The sequence below is a fragment of the Elaeis guineensis genome, chromosome 3 (genome assembly GCF_000442705.2).
Source record: "Elaeis guineensis isolate ETL-2024a chromosome 3, EG11, whole genome shotgun sequence".
Lineage (NCBI taxonomy): Eukaryota > Viridiplantae > Streptophyta > Magnoliopsida > Arecales > Arecaceae > Elaeis > Elaeis guineensis.
This window is the reverse complement of record NC_025995.2, coordinates 61,393,881-61,408,399: the sequence shown is the minus strand read 5'-3', so window position 1 is coordinate 61,408,399 and position 14,519 is coordinate 61,393,881.

Below are 14,519 nucleotides of genomic sequence, written 5' to 3'. Positions count from 1 at the left end.
ATAGGACTAGACAATCTGTGGAGGGTGCCACTCCAAACCTGTTAATGAAGCTCAGTAATTACACAGCTTACATGGCAGCATCATATGCTACGATGTACTCTACATCACTAACTGAATAGACTAAAGTATCCTACTTAGAATCTTTCTAGCAGATTGCTCCTACAATTAGGGTATGATCCGACACTTTCTTGTTGTCATCTTGATTTGACTAAAATTAAAACATCCACATGTTTAAAGTTAGTATTTCCATATTTGAGTCACTGGATCTTAGTATTTTCCAAATACTTAAGGATTGTTTATACAATCTTTCAGTGGTTCTTACTTAGATCAGACTGGTATCTGCTAAGTATCATTAGTGAGCATACCATATCTGGTCTTGAACATGAAAAAATTAGATGACACCCAAACCTTTATTCCTTGCAATGCTGGAATGCCATTCCTGATTAAGAGAATTTCATCCACAGACAACACAAGGAATAACACTACAGTACATTTTGCCTACTTGTAAATGCAGGGTTCCTCTTTATTCATAACAAACACATATGTTCAAAATGTATGTTCTAACTCTGGGATAATAGCGAAATGAGCTTTATAGGTCTCCACCTTTCCGTCTGTGCTACTCTGATCCTTTTAAAAAATCCATTCACACCCAATGGATTTTATTCCTTCAGGTGAATCATCTAGTGCCCATACACTATTGATTTCCATGGACTTCAATTTGGATTTAATGGCTCTAAGCCACTTCTCAGAGTGAGACCACTGCATTGCGTTTACTTTAATAGGCTCCGAGTTTGATCTAATCAAATCCGGTTCTGTATATTTACTAGATTATGTCGGTTCATTTTCTACCAATCAAACTTTCAAGTTCAACTTGATAGGCATCAGTTCCTTCTCTAAGAAACTCCTTTCCAAAAGGAATGCCCTACTACTAATAAGCATCTTATGTTCTTCAGCATGATAGAATTAGTAACCTGATAGGATCAAGATGCTGTCGTTAAGATACCGTGATTATCAATCAAATTCTGACTTCAATAAAAATTAAAAATATATAGAAAGTAGTGAGTCGGGTTGAATCCATGGAGAAAGTAGGATTTTGATTTGAAATCTTTAATTTTATAAAAAAAATAAAATTTTGGAGAAAGTAATTTAAGTCAAAAAATAAAAATTAAAAGTATAAAAAATAAATTGGGTACTAAGATCTACTAACTAGATCCTAGTATCTACTTGCAATAAAAATAAATAACAAAAATTTAAAAAAAATATAAAAATAAATTGGTACTAAGATCTACTAATTAGATCCTAGCATCTACGTGCAAAAAATAAAAGACAGGAATTTAAAGTGTAGAAAAATAAATTTTGTATTAATTGAAATTGAAATTCAAGTACAAAAAATTTAAAAAAAATAATAAAATAAAATAAAAATAAAACTATAACAAGGATCTAAAGTTGATCAGGCAAACCTCATCGGGAAGATAGTTGATGACCTCTCTGTCTTCCGTCATACTCTATAGAGCGAACCGGCTTTTCTCCTTCTTTTTCTTGGATCCTTAAAGCTATTTTATTTTTTTCTAATTTTTTTCTATACTTTCTACTCAAATTTTCTACTCCAAGCTTATTCCCAAACCTTCTATTTATAGATTAATTTTTTATAATTTTTTGGTAGGAAAAGGAGTCCTAAAATCCTGAGAAATCGTATTAATCTTCTTAGAAATATTTCTGGCCGTCGGATCAGCTTCAGACCATCCAAATCTGCTCAAAAATTAGAGTTATAATCCTTATCAGGGTCGGATCAAATGTCAGCCATTGGATCTAGGTTCTGATGAAGTTCTGGCCGTCGGATCATGCAAAAGAGTCTTTAACACAGTCAGGAGCGAAAATAGCCATTGGATCGCATGATGGATTGCTTCTAGGCCGTCGGATCACGCAAAAGAGTCCTATTCAAAGTCGGCAATGAGTCTGAGCCGTCGGATCTAGATCTGATTAAATCTCAACCGTTGGATCATACCCAGATCTTTCTCTCACTGTGAGCCGCACCTGTGGACTGCGTAACTATTCCTGTGGACCGCGCCCTAGCTCTGTGGACCGACCGACCGGTCCACCGTGCATCGGAGGTAATATTTTTTATTTTTTAAGGTATTTTAGCTCCATTTTTTCTCTGATTTTTACCTAAAAAATTGAAAAAAATATGTATTAAATTTTTCAAAAATTTTTCTTCATTTTGGTGCTTAAATTATTCAATTAAATTAACATCTATTTTTTTATAAATATATCTAATTTTATATATTTTTTTAAAATCACTTATTTTTTAAAAAAATTCAATAAATTCATAAAATTAGGATTTTTAAGAAGATGTTAGCACCATAAATTATCAAAAATATCTTCAATAAATATAAAAATATATCACTTATCACACTCCCCAACTTGAACTTTGCTCGTCCTCGAGTAAAGAAAGAATTTAGAATCAAGTACCTTTAAACTTAAAATCTCAAATTTCATCAAATAATTTTTCAAAAAGGCCACTGATATTCAATAGAGTGTAAATGAGGTATGTCATTGGGGTATTAATACTAGTCAATATGAGAGTTAAACTAAGAACATTAAATTTTTTCTGAATTTTTCCAAATTATCCCTACCTTTATCTCCAAATCATTAACCTTCATATGGACAAGTATATTTTTACTTCTGTCTTTCATTTATTGATTATTTTTTTTAATATTATACCGCTATTGAGTGTCTTAACCTCTTAAGCTATCTGTTTGACCCATATAGCTAGTTTTCAGTTAATGACTTCCAAACCAGATGGCTTTAGGGCACTAGGTATAAAATACCCCTCGAACCTACTTGCTCGAATCAAATAGGCTACGAGTTAAAACTAGCTTTACAATAAAGCTTCTTTGCCCTTCATACCTTTTGATGCGAAACTCAATGCTTGCTTAGGTAAAGAGGCCCGATTACTCAACATGAAGTACTTGAAAACTTTTTTGTTTAAATATATGAAGAAATATATAGTTACTCTATACAAATCTATAGAAAGTAAACTCTTCTTTGATGCTGGTAGAAAAATTTAGAAATACTCAAAGAAAACTATTTAAGTTCTAAACTTAACTCTTTATTGAGTTTTCTTAATATTTGATCCCTCAATATCTCACAAACTCTCTGATCTGTACATCAATTTTCTTTTTTTTAAAAATGCTTGGTTTAACTCGATTCTTAAGTGTAATCAGATGCTTAAATACTAAATACTAACTTACTTGAGGACTTAAAAAAATTTTATTCTCCCCCTAACTTAATCAACATTATCCTCAATGGAGTAGGAAATATGAACAGTGCATGTAAAGAGAAAAAAAAGGAGAGATATCACTTAATCCATAAGTCTTTTCAAAACTGATTCTCCCCCCAACTTAGTCAAGATTATTTTCAAATCCCTACAAAAAATATAAAGCAAGACTCGATTATCCTAAACAAAATGCAAAAGAAAGCAAAGGCAAAAGTAAAAATTGAAAACTTGAAAATTGAAAAATTTGGATTGCCTCCCAGGAAGTGCTAAGTTTACCGTCTTCAGCCAGACCATGCTGATTCTCTCACCTATCCCGTGTCGAATATTGGATTGATAAATTTTAATGGTTTTGGATTGCCAATCTCAGAAAGATGGCCTATAATAAATTTCAGTAGTTTGTTTCCAATCTTCAGAAAATATTTTACATCTCCGTTCTTAATTTTAGAAAGATTGTTCACAAACCCATTCACAGACCCTTGTTTATCGAGAATTTCTCCTATTTGTTCTTCTAAAATGCTCATGAATTGAGTTTTTGGGTTAGGAACTAAGTTTGAAGAAATAGGCACTGGAAGGATATCTTTTGATTTTAAACATGTGTTCTCAAGTGTGATCAAAGATAATTTTAATTCTGAAGGAGATAGTAATTCTAAAGTGAAAGAACTAGCTTCTAAGACTGAAGAAAATGAGACTCTTGATGGATATATCTTGGGTAACTCATCCACTCTCTTCTTTTCTTCACTTAGATTAGCATCAGTACTAAGCTTAGGTTCTTCTATTGGGTTAGTCTCAGTACTAATCTCCTCTTCTAAATTTTCTTTTTGGCTAGCATTAGTACTAGCCTAACTCACCTGATCTTGGTATGAGTCCTTAAGAATCCTATTACTTTTAAGCTTAGAAATTGCATTGTCACTTTCAAATTGGGGATTCTTAGGTGGGCCATTGGATTGATGACTAGGTCCAAGTGATTGGTGGTTGGGTGGGTCGTTTTCAAAATTCGATATTTGTTTGTTTGGCAATTGACCTAGTTCTCTCCTCATGGTAGATTCAGTTAATTGATCTATTTGTGCTTCTAGCCTAACGAGGGATTGCTGTTGGGTCATGATCATTTGTTGAAGTTGGCTAAATCTATCATCGGCTAGATTGGTTTGTTGAGGAGGTGGGTATAATGACTGATTGTAATAGGATGACTGGATAGGCTGACTAGGCTGACCACTATTATAGGCATAATTTTGGTATGGAGGCTTGCTCTGAAAATTTTGCACAGGAAGAATTTGGGTCTGAGCCTGAGTCTGTTGGGGTCTCCAAAAAAAATTAGGGTGGTTCCTCTAGTCTTGATTATATGTACTTAAGAATGGGTCATTGATAAAATTAGAGTAATCTTGAGCAGCTTGAATTTGTTCTTAGATGAAAGGTGAAAACTGTGCAGCCGTAGGACATTCACTAACATGATGGGCTGGGCTAGCATAGATAGAACAAATCTCTTGATAATTAGGTGGTGGTGTGTATTGTGTAGGAGATTGTTGACCTAATGCTAGGAACTGATCAAATTTCTGGGCAAAAAGGTCGACTTTATCTAATCTTTGGGCTATTAGGTTCAGATCGACCTCAGGACTAGAGTCAGAATATTTGATCCCATAGAATGATGGAAACATCGATGGATTATAGGTGGAAGGAATAAAATATTCCTTCATCTACCTAGGTAGTTCTTAGAATTTTCAGCCATTTGATTTTCAGGTTTAACATGGATCAGTCGTTCAATTTCAGGATTAGGTTTAACTAAGTCAGAAAAAATTATACCATGCATGTATTAGTGCAAACCCTAATATGTGTGTTGTTAAGATTTTTTTTGTTTAAAGAAGAAGGAGGAGAAAAAGAAGAGAAAAGAAAGAAAAAGAAAAGTTCAAAAGGTGAGATCCTTAAGAAAAGTCTTAGACCTAAAGACGTAAGATGAGAAGAATTAGTTGTGGTTAAGTGTTAATTGCAATCAAGTTAGCAAACAGTTAAACCTAGACACCTACGGATTTCTTAGACCTAACAGTTTGATGTAGAGTGGCTTAGTCTAGATATAAATTGAGTTTGTTCTCACTTCCTTCAACTAGCTAGGTAAGAGGTGGGATCGTGGGGGTTCCCCCGTTGCTTGCCTTAGACACCAATTGAATTAGCCAGGTAAGCTAATGGAACCAATTAAATAACCATGAGTCCACTTAGGCAGAGCCTTTGTAACCTCTAGCCTTAGACACCAGTTTCAGGGGTGAGTTTGAACTTACTTTACACTTGACTTCACCACAATACTCAAAACTGAACTCGATTAATACTAGGGGCCAATGTCTACTTGATTTTAGTTAGGCTAGGGTTAATGTGGAATGCTGGTTGGTTGTTTTTGGGCCAAAGAAGAGTAATGAAATCCCTACCTTATCTTATTATGAGTGTTGCCCTTAAATTGATTTGAGATGAATATGCACAAACAATTTCAAACAAGGGGTTCTATGCAACTAAATTAGATGCATGAAACTAATAAAACTTGAAAGCTTACCTTGTCTCCAGGGATCATCAAAAATAAATCTACAATGATGAATGCTCCTAAAATTAAGCTTCTACTCTTGTCATGCAATTTTTATTAGGTTTATGTGGATGAATTTTAAGTTAATTAAAAAAATAGTAATTAATACTAAAAAAAAATTAGTTAAAGCTAGGGTTAGGATTGATCTCACCAAGCAAAATTGAAAGCTTTCTATCTCTTTTTTGAATTTTTTGAATTTTTTTTTGCACAAAGATAAAAAAAATAAAAAAGTTAGTAAGTTAAATTTATAAGAAAATCAAAAAAATCAAATATTAAAATTGTTGCCTTCTCCGACAACGGTGCCAAAAATTGATAGGATCAAGATGCTGTCGTTAGGACACCATGATTATCAATCAAATTCTGACTTCAATAAAAATTAAAAATATATAGAAAGTAGTGAGTCAGGTCGAATCCATAGAAAAAGTAGGATTTTGATTTGAAATCTTTGATTTTACAAAAAAAATAAAATTTTGGAGAAAGTAATTTAAGTCAAAAAATAAAAATTAAAAGTGTGAAAAATAAATTGGGTACTAAGATCTACTAACTACATCCTAGCATCTACTTGCAATAAAAATAAATAATAAAAATTTAAAAAAAGTATAAAAATAAATTGATACTAAGATCTACTAATTAGATCCTAGCATCTATATGCAAAAAATAAAAGACAGGAATTTAAAGTGCAGAAAAATAAATTTTGCATTAATTGAAATTGAAATTCAAGTACAAGAAATTTAAAAGAAATAATAAAATAAAATAAAAATAAAACTGTAACAAGGATCTGAAGTTGATGAACTAAGCCTCGTTGGGAAGATGGTTAATGACCTCTCCGTTTTCCATCGTACTCTGTAGAGCGAATCGACTTTTCTCCTTCTTTTCCTTGGATCCCTAAAGCTATTTTATTTTTTTTTTAACTTTTTTCTATACTTTTTACTCAATTTTTCTACTCCAAGCTTATTCCCGGACCTCCTATTTATAGATAAAATTTTCATAATTTTTTGATAGGAAAAGGAGTCCTAAAATCCTTAGAAATCGTACTAATCTCCTTAGGAATATTCCTGGCCGTCGGATCAGCTTCGGACCGTCCAGATCTGCTAAAAAATTAGAGTTATAATCTTATCAGGTCGGATCAAATGTCAGCCATTGGATCTGGGTTCTGATGAAGTTCTGGCCATCGGATCGTGCAAAAGAGTCCTTAACACAGTCGGGAGCGAAAACAGCCGTTTGATTGCGTGATGGATTGCTTCTGGGCTGTCGGATCGTGCAAAAGAGTCCTATTCAAATTCGACAACGAGTCTGAACCATCGGATCTGGGTCTGATTAAATCTCAACCATTGGATAACATCCAGATCTTTCTCTCGCTGTGAGCCATGCCTGTGGACCGCGTAACTATTCCTGTGGACCGTGCTCTGGCTCTGTGGACCGACCGACCGGTCCACCGTGCACCGGAGGTAATATTTTTTATTTTTTAAGGTATTTTAGCTCCATTTTTGCTTCGATTTTCACCTAAAAAATTAGAAAAAATATGCATTAAATTTCTCAAAAAGTTCTCTTCATTTTGGTGCTTAAATTATTCAATTAAATTAACATCTATTTTTTTATAAATATATCTAATTTTATATTTTTTTTAAAATCACTTATTTTTTAAGAAAATTCAATAAATTCATGAAATTAGGATTTTTAAGAAGATGTTAGCACCATAAATTACCAAAAATACCTTCAATAAATATAAAAATATATCACTTATCATAACCCTTAAACACCTATTGGATCATGAACCAAGTTTATCTGTATGCAAACCTTTGACATAGGCTGATCAACTCCAAACCCAAAGGTGAGAGAGTCTAGGTCTATGCTCGATCCATATCTCACATGAAATCTGCACAACATACTTACTTAGTATATTTTCAAAGTAAAACAAGTAATCACACAAGAGCACAATTCTGAAACAGGCAGATTAGTGAACCCTATCATGGATTGAATCATGTCTAACAAAGTTCAACTTCTCCTTTCAGATACACTGTGTTCTTAAAAAGAATCCACTGAGAGAGAATCCAATTCTCTCCTAGATATATCATCCTTTTCATCGTTTGAATCATTTGAACATTTCAAATAATTTGGCCAGACGCATCCATGCCCAAATAAGTCGTCTGTAATGAAATATTAATATCTTTCTCTGGCACTTAAGTTCACAGGTCTACATACATCACTATGTATGAGACTTAGAACTTTATCAGCTCCTTCACCTTTTCCATTAAAAGGTGACTTTGTCATCTTTTCAAGAAGATAAGACTCACAGGCTATCTATGATTCACAATCATTGATGTCGAGGTTTCTCTCTCAAGCTAATCCGTTTATCCTGTTCTTGTCAAGATGACTAAGCCTATAATGCCAAAGATAGACATTCATGATATTATCTAACTTGGGTGTGTACATTACACTTAACAGGCTGTATAAATGTCATTTCTTTATTGTCCATGTATTATTGTAATATTATTCATAATAATACCACAATAATCTTTCTTTGTGAATGATGATCATCTTTAGCCAAAAGGCCAACAAAGATTATAAACAATGGATAATAGTAACAATTACTTTAAATGATAATATTTGAAAATAAGCTCTACAATTTCTAAAGTTAAGATTGGAATAAGACTTCCATCCCTAACATTCAAGAATTTCTCATCATTTTCAAATATTTCACTTACTTGTAGTCCTAGCAATAAATTGCATAAAACCATCGGTATCTAATACCAAGGTAGTGGAATTACATAGAGAAACTTTAAGATGTTATCATATAACATCCTTGATGTGCAACCCTTGCTCCTTTCTCTTGTTCAGCCTATTATGGTCAAGGGAAGCAAGATAATTCTTCTTCCTATGACCCTGTGCTTTTGCCTGATTTGGATCAATTTTAAATTAATTATTTTGACTAGACTAAGAAGCCCCAATACGAACCCATTCGTACTGCTGAACCAAATTCAACTTTCGATACTAATTAACGAAGTTGGGTCCCATAAGTCATCACTGTCTAACAGCGATTGGAGCAATTAAGGTTTAGCCTTATTTTGAGAAAAGAGAACAATGACCTAATGTATATGAATTATTTTAAGCCTAGAGACTTGGACTTTAGTCTCAAGGTTTTCCCACTATTTTATTCAAATTGGTATCCTTTACCTTCAATTCAAAAAATTACTTTAATTTTCTAGTAGGTACTAGAATCTACATAGACTACACATAAGCCCGACTTTGGTCGGCCAATCCATGTGCATCTACAGGTAGGTTCATTAACCAATTGTTTCTCCAAATAATTTTTAGTAATTTAATTTTTCCCCAGAAACCTAATCAATAGGCTTTGGCCTCCACTGTAAGGATCCAGTTAGGTCCAACCATTAACATAACCATACTTGGTGCATCTAACCAACAAATGATTAAGCCCAACTTTGGTTGGCTAACCTAACCACCATTAGAGAGACACATCCAAGTTATTATATGATGAATGATAATTCCATTAGTCAACAAGCACCAAGCCTTTGGGTCTGCAATAATTATTGAGTTAATGGACTCATTATCAAACACCTTAATGGGAGGCTATGACTCCATTATCTCCATAACTTTGTCATTTTAAGGACCTAATAATTTTAGAAAATTTAAAATTATGAGTGATTTAAGGATAGAAAAGATATGGACTAATTCACTCCCACTGACTTCATCAAGTCAAGTCCTCCCACTGACTTCTCAAGTCATTAACAAGGACTAGGATCAAATTTGGTCCATGGGCACCTAGATCAGTCTCACTGAATGAAATCAGACTCTCTGATTTCCTATGTGACATGGGTTGGCACGAATCAATGAGCAACCTAATCAAGACCTGATTAACTACATTGGCCAGGTAAGTATGATCGATGGGAGGGTCTGCCAATACTTGCCTTAGACACCATAAGAAATGATCAGGTAAGCATGCTCTCAATAACCACCGATCAAGTTTACCTTAGACACCAATTGCTTTATTAGTTTTGATTTGATCTGCCTAAAGACTCGGGCTCAGCCGCTGAGCCACGATCAATGTCCATTTGTTAGATATATGGACTTTGATCAACTATAACTATGGAAGTGATCTATAGAAATGACCTAATTCTAATTAACTTTTAATTAAGTTTGATCAATTTCTTAACTTAGTCCATATTTAATCTAACCCTAGGTCTAACCCAGTTAATGATCTGATCAAAGCTAACCCATTACCCTTTAACCCATATTTTATGAAATTATCTTAGGATCTTTAAATCACAAACCTAGATCCTAAACAATCACTTAATTCTTTTAATTAAGTTCATGGCTGAGGGTTGGGGTTTGGCATTTTGAAAAATATTTTCAACTTTTGAAAGGTTTAATACAATCTAGTGTTGTTTCACTAAATAGGTCGACTCATTTCAAAAATGGGTCGGCTTATTTTACTAACAAACACTAACAATTAAAATCAGTCAGAAATATAATTCAACCAATTTTTCAGTCGAGCTGGCATGCTGATCGAGCTGGCTTGCTGGTCGAGCCGGCCCGATCAGTAAATAGAACCTTCGCAAGATCCTGTTCTAAGCTGATTTTAATCTATATACATTACATAAAAATTCATGAAATAAAATAGACTTAATCTAAATATTCATGATAAGATTTATTTAAACTCTTTTAAATTTTCTAGATCGCAACGTACCAGGACAATCTTTGCACTGTAAGGGATAAACCTTACAGTAGGACAACCTACAGTCCGTGCGATCATTATTTTATTTTTTAAATTTATTTTAATATAATTATGAATATGTTATAAAAGAACCTAGATGCTCTGATACCACTGTTAGAAAAGGTGCAGGGTTTCATGCATGAATTTTAAAACTTTTTTTTTGAAATATAACGCAGTAGAATATATAAATTAAATAATTTAATCTATAAATGAATGTAATCAAATTACTAAACCCTACAATTAGGACCTATAATATGTCATATTATATTTATAAATTAAAAATTAAAAGATTTGATATTGATCAAATCAATACTCTAGATCTAAAATACTTTTAGATCTAAAATCTAGATCATATCTGGATAAAAGAAGAGATCAGATCTCTTACCTTCATGTGGGTCGAGAACTCTATGGTTGATTTTTTTTATTATCTTTGGAGCCGCACACGTATCCACCTCTACAGGTGATCCACATGAGGCTGCAACAAAATCGGAGGTTCATCGAACCAAGATCTGCTCGAAGTGCTAGCTTCTTGCAGATCCCTCTGGATGGTTAATCTAAAAAATATTCTTCGGATCTCTTGGATATTCCAAGAGATGAAGAATATGAAGAGAAATAAGGAAGAAGTCAAACCTTTTGACCTCCCTAAAATCAAAATTAATATTTAATAGAAAAGGGTCCTAAGAGAAGACAGATCTTCTCCTTCAGTACATCAACAATTGATATCCTGAAATTATCTCTATGCTAGGACATGAGAAGACCTTCTTCCCTTGATATTTTTTTAGTTTCTAGATCTTATGATATCTGATTTTTCTTATATAAAAATCTCATGATTTATGGAGAAGAAGGGTTCTAAAAGAAATCTTAAAAAAAGACCTTCTTTTCTTCTTCTTCTTCCATCAGAACATGATCATATCATGTCCAAAATAAGATCACCATGCTCCAACTCTTTGGAGCATAAATTCACCATGCCATTTCTCTTTTTCTTTCAGATTTTTTATCATATAGAAAAACATAAAACAAAGAGATATTAATATGAAAGGAAAAATAATAAGAGAAGACAATCTTCTCTCTTACCTTTCTCTCTACAAGACATCAACCTTTGATCTCTTGATTTAAGAATTTCCTCCAAGGATTTTGGCACCTCAAACCACCAATGTAATCCTTCTTTCTCTCTCATATTTTTATCACATAAAAACATAAAAACAAAGAGAAAAAAATAAGAAAGAAAACCAATAAGAGAAGAGAATCTTCTCTCTTACCTTTCTTCTTTACAAGACATCAATTTTTGATCTCTTGTTAGAGGACTCTCCTCCATGCATTTTGGTGCCTCAAACTCTCAGGTCTTTCTCATTCTCCTTTGGTATTTCTCTCAATTTTCCATGAATTTTTGACTCCTATATCATGGCATATGGGGCGGCCTCCTTTTATATGGCAGACTAGGCCATAAGACCTAGTCTAACAAGGAGTCCTTGGGGCATCCAACTCTTGGACGCCCCCTATCTCATTTATTTCATGGATAGCATGAAAATAAATACAAAAGGGGCAAAAAAAAGGAGTATAAACATGGGGGAAGTTGGCACAAGAGAGGGAGGGAAGAGTCCTTGTGAAGAGGGACTCTTTCAAAAAGAGAAATGGGCTAAACCACTTTCCACAATGAACCAAATTAATTTTTATATTGAATCAGATCAAATCTGATTCAAATCTTTATAATAAGTGGTGTGAGATTACTTCTCTTAAATATAAAAATCATAGAAAATTTATCTAAAATTAATTAGTGGGCGTGGGCTTTGATTTTCTTAGGTGGCGCAAGAGAAGATGGAATCCAAGTCTAACTAGGATTCTTATTTAGATTAGGTCAAATACTTTGAATCCAATTTAAATTAATTATAACCTAATTAATAGTAATTCTAGTCCAATTAGAAATCTAATTAAATTAGATTAAATAATATTTAATTTAAATTCTAACTTAATTAAGAATTAGGTGCATACAAGTCCTAGTCAAACAGGGACTTGTTCTCCCTTGCAACTAGCTTATCCAATAAACTAATTAGATTTAATCTAATTAAATCCAAACTAATTTTAATTGAATCATATTCAATTAGACTTGATCTCAGCCCAATTGCTCAATCAGATTGAGCCAATTAACAATCCAATTGCTAATGATCCTCCTGCAACACTTGCATTAGGTCAAACATCAATCACATTGATTGTTTAACCTTAGAACTATTCTCAATCGTCGATTAACCATCTGATTAGGTTATAACCTCTTATGTGTATGACCCTATAGGTTTGAACTTAAGCTGATAGCATAGGAATCAATTTCAGTACCAGTCGAAGTAACCATCTAGCAATGGTTCCCGACGTCCAGATAGGTCGAATGTATGCAAAGCAACATTCTAAGAACCCTGACCCATGGTTATCGTATAATTCATCCTTTTGACCAATAATACTTAAGACGACTTCGAGTATACTGTCAATCACTCATACAAGTCATCTCTATTGTGTCTCAAAATTTTTGCAAATTTCATGACTCCTCATGAGGATTACCCAGGCTTAGGTTTTGCTAAATTGAAACACAGCGAGACATTCTCTTCTTGAAGTTAATCAGGAGTGGTTAATCCCATCTTGACTCACACATCGACTTTACAAGTACTTGACTGTATCCAAAAATCTTTCGAACCTATATTAAAAATACAGGCAGTCCGGCACCAAAGCATAGTGAGTTGCTTGCAGTCATCATGGTGATCTCAGGTCGGAGGGACACTTATACCTATTGGTCTTAGTTAACTACTCTTGACAGTAGAGTGTTACATTGATCACATTCCATGCAGATGTACTCCTACTGTTGGAAAATTCAGTGCAGAGGTAAAATAGTAATTTTAAAACTTTTTCAAAATCACTATTTTATAGTAGAAATTATTAATTAATCTAATTAATTAATAAGAATTTATCCTACACTAGGATCTAAATATGATATATAGCATGCATGCATTTAAATTTGAAATTTGAATTTGAACAGTAAACACTTTACTGTAATGTGTTCAGAACATAATACCTTTGTGTGGGTAGTAGATCGTCATAATCTGATCACCATCGGGAGAGTCTGATCGTCACGATATAGTCACATAATGTGTCTAGCCTCTGTGGATCATCCACACGAAGCTCTCGATCTGATCGACTCCACACAAATGCTAGCTCGTTGTAGAGCCCTTTCGACGGTCGATGCTGATCGAACTCCTTTGATCGATGTCTGCTGATTCTTTGGATGCTTCAGATCATTAGCAGATGTGTTTGAGAGGATGTTGAAGATCTTTCTGAAATTTGGTGGGCTCACGACACTCGTAGCTCACCTTCTCACTTCCCGAACTCCAGGCTGAAATCCTGAACAACTCACTGAAACCCTGCACACACTTTTTCTTTCTTTTCTCTCTTTTTCTATCAGAAGGATATTGACCTTCACCTTGCACACAAGGATTCCTCATGCCCATATTTTCTTCCAAAATTTTTTTTTTCACACGCCCCACTCTTCTCCTCCTTCTAAAACAATGTCAAACATCTTATCCACGTGAGAGGATAAAGATGAGTAATTGTACATTTGAATTCAAATCAAATTTTGAATTCAAATGGAAACTAATTTATTCCTATCCATTAAGGGCGTGAGAAGAGGAGGGCGTGGCTTAATATGTGCATAAGTGATTTCATGAGAAACATTTTCTCGTGTAATAAATGGGGCGTTAAAAGAGGATAAGGTCAAGGCGCTAAGATTGGTTGCTCATTCAAATTCAAACTTTTGTTTTGAATTTGAATGGCCAACTAATCATCCTTATCCACTCATTTGGTGCATTAAAGTAGGACGTGAGGAGGGCTTTGTGTGAGAAAAAATTCATGAGAACTTCCTTCTCTTGAATTCAAATAGGCACAGTGGAAGTGAGGTGGCGCAGGGAGAATGG